This window comes from Maylandia zebra, linkage group LG13, assembly GCF_041146795.1.
Source record: "Maylandia zebra isolate NMK-2024a linkage group LG13, Mzebra_GT3a, whole genome shotgun sequence".
In the NCBI taxonomy this organism is placed as follows: Eukaryota; Metazoa; Chordata; class Actinopteri; order Cichliformes; family Cichlidae; genus Maylandia; species Maylandia zebra.
Genome location: NC_135179.1, coordinates 17190930 through 17202691, shown reverse-complemented (window position 1 = coordinate 17202691; position 11762 = coordinate 17190930).

Sequence of the window (11762 nt, the reverse complement as noted above, 5' to 3'; positions counted from 1 at the left end):
AGTGTCAACACAGAAGTCGAAGAGTATAAATAGCAGGCAAAGAAGTTTTTTTCAGGTTTTCTCCAGAAAGTCTAATCTTTCCAGCTGTGTAGTCCGGGAATTTTTGAGCTCCTGTGCTGACAACATTATTGAAATGTGGCACCATTATAAAAAAGGATTAAAAAAATGAAGAGGTACACAACAAACTGAAGCAAACACAGCAGCATTTGTGACGTCGATTTTGGTGCACAATTTTGGATGACATTGGCAAACAAAAACTAGGCGGAGATTCTAATCATTTTTATCCTTTGTTTTTTTTTCCCGGCTGCCCACCTTAAAACTGATGTCATTGTCCTGATATGTGTTTGAATCATCTGTAGCTTTACAGTTTATAGCTTCTTTAAAGAAATCATCCATATGTGGAGAAGTTTCTACGTCCATGTATAAACTCTGCAGTATTTTTGTTGTTTTTTTCATGCCCAGCTCATGAGCCATGACCAGCAATGGGAGAGATGCAGATTTAACCAGAACTTTCAAAAAACAAGCTATTAATGAACAGCTGGATGAGTGTTTGTATATCCAAAGTCAAGCAAACTGATAAAATGGTGATCGGTGGACAGACAGAGAGGAATGGCTGAGGCAGCCATTTCTTAAATGCTCCAGGGAGACCAGGTGCTCTCAGTCATTAACTCCTCCTACTAGTAACCTGCAAGACAACACGGAGGGTCAAACACAGGAAACCCTTACGGCAGGTCCTGGGCAAGACAGAGAGCAGTCACAACACACTGATACAGGAGACATGTAACAGGACAAGAACAGCAAAGCTCAATAAAGCCACGTTCAATTAAAGAGAACATGAATGATGAGGTAATACAGTAAAGTATTGTCTTATGTTTCCATTTCTGCCAATTACTGCTTAAAAGAAAACAATGTGCGTAAAATTATATCTTATTTAAGCTAAAATATTGACAGTGTTATTGTTTCAATTACAAATTTGGTTTTGCAAAGTGCATTCATGCCCCATGCTTAGCAAAATATATTGTACTGTAGTTAAGCACTTTTAGCCCCTCGCTGCCTGAGTAATTTTCAATTATGCTCTGCATTTTCTGTCAGTATTTAAATATTTCATTTATCTGTATTCTGATGAAGCCCTGTTAACGGCACATTTTTTGGCCAGCTCCAACCTTCTGCTACTTCTACAAACAGTACATGTCTTACAGGCACTTATCTACAGCCAGTGAATTGAATAAATCATTTGAATTCGCCTTTATATGCAGCAGGCTTTCTGCTTGAATGAAAAAAAATAGTTGCGCCCTTCCCAGTCTGTTTCACTCACAATGTTTGAAGGCTGACACATGTCTACACAGAAGGCCAACATGAGAAGTACTTTAACAAATCAACAGCAAAAGGTAATTTGCATTTATTTAAATACTCCAAGCTAAATTAACAATCACTGTAGCGTTGTGCAAAATGCTGGAAATTGTAGGCTGGAAAAGGCTTTTCTTTGTTTTACGGGCACACGAGCCTGAGTGAGACATAAGATGATGCACTGCCTGTGGAGGTAGCTGGATTGATTTAGGTAGGAGCATATCTCCTTTGTCAGATTCACGCGAGGCAGATGACTTTAAACCACAGCAGAAACACCCTCTCTGTAGGCACAGCCTTAAAAAGTAGGAATCGCTTTGTAATAGGTCTGAATTTATTAATCTTTCCAAGCATGTCTCACTGTTTTACGACGCCATGACACATTCATATCAGCATTCATGAATCCAGGAGCCAGCATTTTAACAGTGGAGCCCATCAGAACCAATCTCATCAGATGATGTGGGGCTGAGATGAATATGGCATCATATGGTACTCTGTGTTCCGTAACGTGTTAATGCAGAACAGTACCTCTCTCGTTGGCTGCTAATGTGGAATATACTGGAGGTCCAACAGAAGGGCTGTGACAGCAATAATTGTGATATACATTGAAGAGAAGAGAAGTTTCAGGTGTGATGCCATTGAGAAACATCCTAAAGTTGAAAATAAAGATTGATGTCTTCCACTGCTATTATTAATATATTGATGGTCCTGTCAAAACATTACAAATCAAATTTTTTCCTCCTTATTGATACATTAGCTCAGCTAATTGATGAAAATCCTGCAAAACCCCTTCATTTTCCCCCTACATGCTATTTGTCTACCATCTGCTCCACATCCCTTGGGGATGGTCATGATAGGTTAAAATCACTGCTGACGAGAATCTCGAATGCTCACAAGTTAAGTTTAGTACCACTAAACTTTTGTACCACCAATATCAGTATCTGGTGCAAAGCAATAACGCAACTTCAAAATAAAAGAAATAGAATAGAACTTTTTGCTGTAAGTACATTTCAAAACATGTAATAGACACTTTATTAGGTACACCTTGCTAGTACTGGATGGAGAACTATCTCAGTTCTTTCTGGCATAGAGTCAACTAGGTGCTCTAAACCCTGCTCAGAGAATTCCGTCCAAGCTGACACAATAGTATCACATTTGTCAGCTACACATTCACCACATTCCAAAGGCGCTCCATCAGATTGAGATCTGAGATCATTTGAGTATAGTGAACTAGATTTCGTGTTGAAGGAACCAGTTTGAAGTGATCTGAAATGACATTAAGCATCATCCTGCTGGAAGCGTCCATTAGATGATGGGTACAATGTGGTCAAAATGGTCTAGAACAACACTCAGGTAGGCTGTGGTATTTGAAAGATGCTCAGGTGGTACTAAGGGGATGTAAAAGAAATACCAAAGATGGATCCATGCATTTATATTATGTACATCAAATTTTCACCCTACTGTCTGAATGTTGCAGCAGAAGTGACAGCAGAAAGGCAACATTTTTCCAACCTTCTTTTGTCCCATTTTGGTGAACCTGTGTGAATTTTAGCATCAGTTTCCTGTTCTTAGCCAGTAGAAGTGGGCCTCAGTGTGGTGTTCAGCTGCTGCAGCCCATCTGCTTCACAGTTTGATGTGTTCTGCATTTGACTTTGGATGTAACGAGTGGTGATTTGAGTTTCTGCTGCCTTCCTATCAGCTCAAAGCACTCTGACCTATTTTACTTTTTTTTTTTTTATCATTCTCTGTAAATCCTAGGGATGGTTGTGTGGGAAAATCTCAGCAGATCAACAGTTTCAGAAATATTCAGCCCAGTCTGTCTGGCACCAACAACCATGACACATTCAAAGACACGTAAATCACCTTACTTCCTCATTCTGATGCCGGTTTGAACTTCAGCAGGTCGTCTTGATCATGTCTACACGCTTCATTGCACTGAATTTCAACCATGCGACTGGCTGATTAAATATTTCTGTTAACGAGAAGTTGAACAGGTATACCTATTAAGTGTATTTGTTGCCACATGCTGACATTCAAATTCTGCAATGGCTTTTAATTTGAGTAAATTAACATTGTCAGAAAAAGTCTTTACATAATTGATTGAAGTATTTGTGTAACACTTGGTAAAAAGAGTTGACTTTCTGATAAAATTAATTTTAGGAAATTATGACTCGAAGGTCAACAAGAGACAATATCATATGACTGAAGATATATTATTAATGCCCACATTTAATCTCTCTGTAATCATGACAGGAGCCGATGTGAAATGAACTGTAGCCATTCTCCTTGACCACTTCGTAGTGGTCAGCGGTCCACATCCAGGAGACTAGATTGGATTTATTGCTAGTGGGCCAAAGGTAACAAATACATGCAATATAAAGGTGTAGATGGATGCCATTATCACTGAATGGATTTTGTGCCCATCATGAGGTTCAATCACATGGAATAGATTGATACTGCAAGCAATACTTTCATATTAGGCTTATGTACTCTATTTTAACTGGACAGCTCAGTGACTAGAAGGCAAAACAGGAAGTGTTTGAGCCAATCATCATGTTAGCTAAAGGGAGATTTTAGGCCAAAAAAACCCTCTTCAATTAATAATTTCTCTCAATGTTTACATTAAAACAAAGAATTAAACAGGCCAAACTCAAAGTGTTTTGATTACTCAAAAACCATTATAACCACCAGAGGTTTCACTTGGCTGGGGAGGAAATATCTTCATCTCATCAGCAGGGTCGGCTGGAGGTTCTGGGAGTCCTCGGAGAGATGGGATGAGGTTATGAGAGGTCATGTAGAACAGCTCAGTGTGACAACAAATCAGAGGCCACCCCTCTGGTCTTGGTCACATGAAACAAAAAATGAAACAAGAAGATGAAACTCACACACAAACCTCAATGGGAAAACTCCATTACCACGGATGTTTCTGCTGCATAAGTGACTTGTGGCCTCATTCTGACATCATAAAAAGAGAAAGAATCTGACACAATTGCTCATTTTGTTTCAGCTCTATAATGTCTTACTTGCTCGATTGTTTTTAAAAATTCTCCTGCAGAAGCTCATTTTACTCTAATCTTTTATTGGGAAAGTAAAGAAAACCTACATATATATTTTAAAGTGTTTGGTAATAGATTTTTAATGTTCATTTGTCTACGCCCTGAAGGCCTGGATCTTTGACATTTGAAATAATTGTTGTTCGAAGGATCATCACCAGGGGAGGGTTGTGAATAGTGTAGGGACGATTTGAGTAAATGACTGTGTCAGACTGTTTATTTGTAACATGATTGCCTCGGGTGCTGCCGGAGGACAGCTATTAGAGGGTCTGGCCATAAAGAGATAGAAAGAAAAGCCCAGCGATCACCCAAAAGTTAGCACTTAATGTGACAACTTATCAGACAAAAGCTCCCCACAGAGAACGGGGAAATGAGAGAGAGAGGGAAGGCGGGAGGAAGACATCATTGCCCACGGACAGAACAATATAATATGATGATGAAGAGGAAACTGTATCATAATCATAATTATCTGAAGCGGCTGCAGTGTCAAATATCACATGAGACCCAAGCGTTCCCCATATGTTTTAACATATTGCACAAAGCTGCCCAATGCATGTTGGCCTGAGGGGAGGCAGAGAGCAGGGGACGTCCAGCCCTGTATTTAATTAAATGACTTCAATACCCCGTGCCTGCGGCAGGGCCTCAAGTGTAAGTATAAGGGTCTGTAAGAGCTGCTAAATAAACACTGCCTTTCCCAGTGGGCCTGAGATCATGAGAGGATGCATGTCATTCTCAAGATGTAAACACATCAGGAGGATACTGAATGCAATAGGAGCCAAAATAAGAGGGGGCAGACAAAGAAAGGGTGGCTGTGTGGGTGTGTGTTCCTATTGTTTTCAATATCAAGTTGCTATAATAATTGAAATACAATGATCAAACGAAGCAATATAGACAAAGAAAGCGATAAAATTGATGCCTTTTTTTTGTTGCAGGGAATAAACAGCTAACCTTGGGTGACAAATATTAAAAAATTCAAGACTTACTTCAATATTTTCTTCTTTTTTTCATTCTATGGCAATCTACCAGTTTTTCAGTCTCTTCTAGCCAAGTGCTTAGTGTTCATATATTATTGTAATGTGCTACAGCGAGATTTGACGGCATGACACATGATTTACTACATGATCAAAACCAGAGGGAAATACTAAAAAGCACAAACATGTTGGAAAAGGCATCCTCGGGAATCTTCCGACATCTCAAGTCTCCTTGACAACTTTGGCATGGCGAAAGAATGCTTGTAATCTCCTCTGGCGGGGACGGATCCTGGGGCTCAGGCCGGCTGTGGAGTGGACAGTCCTATTGTTGCTTAAAACCTCAAAGGGGAGAAGGAAGATAGGACAGCAAGCAGGAGGCCAAAAGAAAAGACTTGAAAGGAGAGGACCGTGGAAGCAGTTAAATATAGAGCAGGGATCGATGGATTAATGGTGGGGCACTGACGGTAAGGAGCATGTAGCAAATTCCTTTAATCCTCATCATAAAACCTGGTATCTGTCAACTTGTACCTGCGGTAGCGTTTCTGTAATATTATAATAGTTTTAGTTTGATTAGGTTTCAATGGCTTTCTGACAATGAAATTAGCAGAGATTTTTATTTGTAAAAAAAATCTCCTTCTTGCTGGATGTTAATGGGGTTTTTAGGCATGAAGTTTACTTTCTACTATTTCATAGGAGATGAAATGAAAGTAGTGTGTGTAAGCACAGAGTTAACAAACAGAACTAAAAAGTAAAGAGCAAAAAAAGCATTTTAGTTATCTATAATTAAGAAATAAAAATGGAAAAGATATTGTATGCTTGCAAAACTAACAAAAATAAATAGACCAGATGTGTTTGGTGGATATCTTTAAGGCAACAGCAGTGTCTACATTACTATAAGTCTTTTTATTTTACTTATTCAGAAAGCCTTACATTTTACCACAAACAAACACATCCATGCAATAATATAAAACCAAAAATTAAACTGAAAGGACACAGCCTGAACTGGAAAATTAATTAATTAAGTAGATGTAATTAAAAAAACAACAATTGTAATCAAAAATATGAAAAATACATGCAATATAAAACAGTAAAAAACTGGTTTGAACAGAGCTGAGTGGGAGGGACCGAGTATTTTGGAGATTATGTTAAATCAAGGCCAGTTAGGAGAGGGGGTGGAGCCCAAGGCCAGACAAAGACTGAAAAGGATGTGCCAGTGGCATTTAAATGGGCAAAAGAGTGAGGAATAAAACAAAACGTTTAAAAAAAAAAAGGCAGGCGAGAGGAAAAAACAGAGTTTCTCCTCCATGGCTGACACTTTTTTCTGGGTCCTCAAGCAGATGCTGAGGCAGATGGTGGTGAATTAACAGAAGATGGGAGAAGAAGAAATGGAAAAGCCTAAAATGGGCCCACGGAGGGCACACATTAAAATATTGTGTGAGTTTGTGCATTTGTGTGTACACGCATTAGTGTATGCATTTGTGTGTTTGTGTGCAGAGTACGCTGGTCCAGAGGAGAGGCTGTTAAACAGTATCTCAGCTGGGAGGACTAAAGAGGATGGGTGGAGGATTCCCAGTCAGAGATAGAGCTCGCGATAATAATCACAGGCGTGAAATTACAATGCTGATATTTGTTGCACCCCAGGGTGCGGTACGGTGAGGCTATCGGAGCTTGGAGAGCCCACATATCACCAGAGGCCTGGGCTGGCTGACGGTCATCAATGATCAGAAGAGCGGTCCCTCGCCCACACCTCTGCCCGCACGAAAAATAATTTCAGCAGAGTCACAATGCAAAACAGCCTCATCTGTGGTGTTTATGTTAAAATGCCTGTGCTTTCATTTTTTCTGAATTTGTGTTCACAGCAGTAGTCATGAAATCAGGCTTTCAGTGAAGAAATTAATAAAATAGGCTATACAAAATCAGATGCTGTGATTTTACTGGGCTGTAAAGCTGTGATTATCACGGCTAATCCGAGCACTTTCCAGCACTCTCTTTTAAAATTATTGCAGTAAAATTAAACTAATGCAGAAATAATACCGTGTTTAAAAGCCTAAATGGTTACTTTATCAGGTGCGCCGGATTACATCTGTTACTGCCTTGCAGATGTTTACTGTTCTTTTGACTTGAATCAGCCCCCTGCAGGAGATAGGACTGATTCTATGGCACACAGTCGAGTCTGATTTGTACATCTGTGGCTGAAAAAGGCAATTTGACAGTTTAACAGAATCACATTTTTAAATAAATCAGTGGGTTCTAAGTAGATCCAGACTCATTTAAAAAACATTCACTTTTAACTATGACTGCTCTTAGATTAGACTGACTTTTTAGGAACCTAAAACAGAGAGCCTGTATGCAGAAATCTCCAAGATTTTCTTTCACTGATCCTTTTAGAAAACTATGATACAGCCACCCATGTTTGCTTCTTGGCTTATCAGTCTTACTAGTCATAATAGGTCAGAAAATTACACCTAAGGTCAAGTAATCGCTGTGATTTTTTTCTTCTTGGCTTTGTACAGTAAATGCCACATTGCTATAGTTGCTTCTACTTTATTCTTCCCATCGTATCTCTGCCATATACCAACATTTCTGCTTTGCAACAACTCCTAAAGTAGATGCATGATGCACATGATGATTTCCCCTCTATGGTGTAAAGGAATAATATTTCAAAATATGTATGTTAAACTCTTTACCCTTATAGGAAAGTAGACACAGCGCTCTGCCTATTTGACAGATCTTTCAAAAATGCATACATTTATTTCAGGGTAAAAATGAATATAAATAAAATATAAAATATTTTTTCAGGGTTTGACGAATGAAAACTGAGTGTCATCGTTGCAGTTTTCAGCATATGTTACCATGGAGACATCTGCATCTGTGTAAGTTTTTGCTGACTTCTGATAGTTGCTGCAACTTTCGGCATGTTGCCGTGTAGGGTAGCGCTCCCTGCCTGTTCAACTCGTTCAGCTCTCAAATCAGAAGCAGAAAAGTGGGTGGACGTATTTCAGCCAGAATATTCTCCTGGCCAAGAGCCAAGCTCTGACAAGATATGACACCACATTTTCTCCCATTCACTCAGTGAAGGGGGGAAAGAAGCTCATTTTCATGTCCATCATCTCCTGCTCTTGCCACTGCCTCTGTGAAAAGCCCAGCCTGCCTCCCCCATTTCTGGGGTGAAAGTGAAAAGTAGATGTGTTGTCAGGGCAAAACTGATAATGGTTGTGGGACACAGACTGATCCCAATTGCCCTGCTTTCAGCCCCTGCCACCCCCATGGTCCTTGCCACTAAAGGGTTCACTGACAGATGGGACGGGGCACTGTGGGACAGAGTGCTGATCTGGCATAAAAACACAGCAGAACAGGCTTTTTTCTTGGCACCACAGGCCTGCGCAAATAGTTTACCATTTAGACCATTACAGGCTGTGTTCGGCCTTGCCGTGTAGATACTTTGAACTTAATCAAAAGTTCACATTTTTAGAAAGACAAGATGTTTCATTTACAACATTATGTAATTGAACTTTAAAAGATCACTCCAAACTGATTACACAATTTGATAAAGGTGCTGGAAAACCACTCACTGTTGAATTAAGTTCAACGTTTGCCTATTCCCTAATTAATTTATGTTGAACTGGGGAGTCATGCCCTTTGAAGTGACTCCTTTAGTTTAAGGAGTCATTCAATGTGACATTCAATACTATATTCCAAACTTAAGGACCAAAGCCTGCTGAGCACAGTACGTTTACCCCACTGCGTTTAATTTCACCCATTTGTAAAGTAGCCGAGTGGCTACAATGCATGGTGGTTATTACTTCGCAGGCACTATTCATTCAGATAAGTATCACCTCTCAGCAGAGGGAGAGATAACTCGAGGGGTCTCTCACCAGAAGGAGCAAAAAGTGAAGGTCATTATAATGTCATCACAAGTTATCCTGCTGACCCCGAAGTCACAGAGACTGAATAATGTCCTCTGGAGCACAAGAATAGGACATGAGGGCAAGAGGAACAAAGAAAGGGACAGTTACAGAGAGGAAAAGAGACATGTTGACAGACAGGAATTGAGCAGAGGGAAAAAAATGGAAATAATAACATATTACAATAACATATTATTCTGTTTATAATGAACGATCCTGCTTTGGATCAGGTAATATATAAGCTGCCTGTTAGATTTATACCAGAGAGAATAGGTTGGTAAAGATGCACTTTATCTTCAGACATGAAAACAACCCTACCGCTCTGGCACAATCCCAGCAGGAGCTGGGGGGGAAATTGCCGTTTTTACATTTCTGTATCATTTTCCCATAAGGAATACGGATAACAAATGAAATATTCAACCCGATTGTCTGGTTTATTCCTTTTATTATCCACAAATATCAGGCTGGCAGTCAAAGAATGGCTCGCCTCGTCTAGGGGTCCCTTCCCACTTGGGGCCTGACAGCCTATCAAGTCTCCACGCATAAATAGGTCAGGATTGTGTGAGCACTTCAGTACGTTATATTTTAAGGTTTTCACCTTGCAGAATCACTAAACAGAAATTGAAAATTACAGAGAAGATGAATTGTGAACAAGAAACCAAATAAGCAAGATCAAATCCACACAAGAGCCTGTAGATCCATAAATAACAGGATGTTGCTCCTCATCGCTAACATGTCTCTCCAGCATGCGTTTTCTAAGCAGAAGTGTGCGATCCTGCTGTGGCAGAAGCCCGCGTGTCATCTGGTCGCAAACCAGGAGAGACAGATGCCCACTTACAGCACCGTCGTAACACAATGAGTCTCATCAGATATTAGTAATTGACCATTAATGAACTCCTCGTGATAGCCCACTGAGGAATACACACAAAGGCCCTGGGGACCATGTGGCAGCGGGAGAAAGGGCCTCATGGTATTAACATACTCCCAAGGCTACAAGAGGCTTTTAAATGGCCAATCAATACAGAGCATTCGTTCATCATGCCCTCTGAGGGACCCTAGAGGTGTTTGCCGTGTGTTGAGAGAAGAAAAGGGAGAAGTGTGCTGTCAAAAGCCCTATTCTTTGTGAGTGATGAATGTGAGAAACCAAACATGAGCTTAATTTGTCGTTTGCGGGGGTAATTTCTTATAATCTATCAAAGAACAAGCTCACACCGGTACTCAAGCTCTTCTCATGTCTAAGAAGCCTGTCTTTTCAAAGGGAACATCAACATTTTAACCGATACTGTAAAACCAGGACAAGGACATCACAAATATCATGTGACATTTACTGTACATATCCCATTAGATAGCTATGAATAAAGCCAGACTTCCTCTGCGCCACATAGTTTTACTCTTAATTTTCTCATTTGTGTTATATGGCACAATGAAATGGATATCATTATATAGAATAGCACTATCATACAAATACCATGCTGTGTCCTTGAAGGCAGCATAATAAATGGTTCATCACTGGCAACCAAATGGCAAGACAAATTTATGGCTACTGATCTCTTCTCATCATCAGAGCAAAGTACTCAGTAAAATTTCATTGTAACTTCCAGGGAAATAAATAAATTTGGCCCTTGACCTTGAAGAAAAATCACCTCCCACACATCCAGCTTGACTTGATGGACCCCTCTGCCTCTTTCACACCCCCCTTCTCTCTCTTTCAGTCGCCTCCATACATCTTACCTTCTTTGTCACTGTGTCCATAGGCTAAAGATGGGTATCGCACCTTCACTAGCTCTATACTTCGACCCCCTGAGATTTGTGCAAGCGAGTGTTTCTGTCTCCTCTGTCTCTGCTGAGACCCCAACCCACCCCCGCAAGGAGCAATGATAGAAAGATAGGGGGAGTGCGAATACAGAAGATCTTCAGGGAGGGACTGACAGAAGAGGGAGAATATGTGGAGTGGGGTTGGAGGAAGAAGATGGCGAGAAATGACAGGAGATTAATATGCAGAGGGTCTCAGTTTAAGTCAAGAAAAAAGGACAAAAGTAGAAAACAATAAAGGGAGCAAAGCCCTGGATGCTGGGCATCTCTGAATTAAACACATAGCTGTGGGCTAAGGTGCTGTCAGCCTGGGTGCAGTGACATTCCTGCCTGATAATCTGCCCTGCCATAAAATTAGAATAGCAAATACCCCACTGACAGAGATGCATGTCCTCCCTCTCTTGCGCCACCATAAAAAACTCCTGCCAGTGTCTTGGAATGCCACAAACTTCAATTTAAATTTACTGCGCCGCAAAAGGAGAAGTGATATGCATTCGAAAATTTTAATAACCTATTAAGTTATGACTTCAATTTCATTTTATGAATATTTTCCTTGGGGAGCGCTGCCGTCGCAAGAGAAAGACAGAAATTTAAAAAAGATAAATAGTGCCATTAATCTATAACATTGCGCTCCCATTATTCTTGAAAATGAGAAGTTATTTTTGCTCAGATCGTCA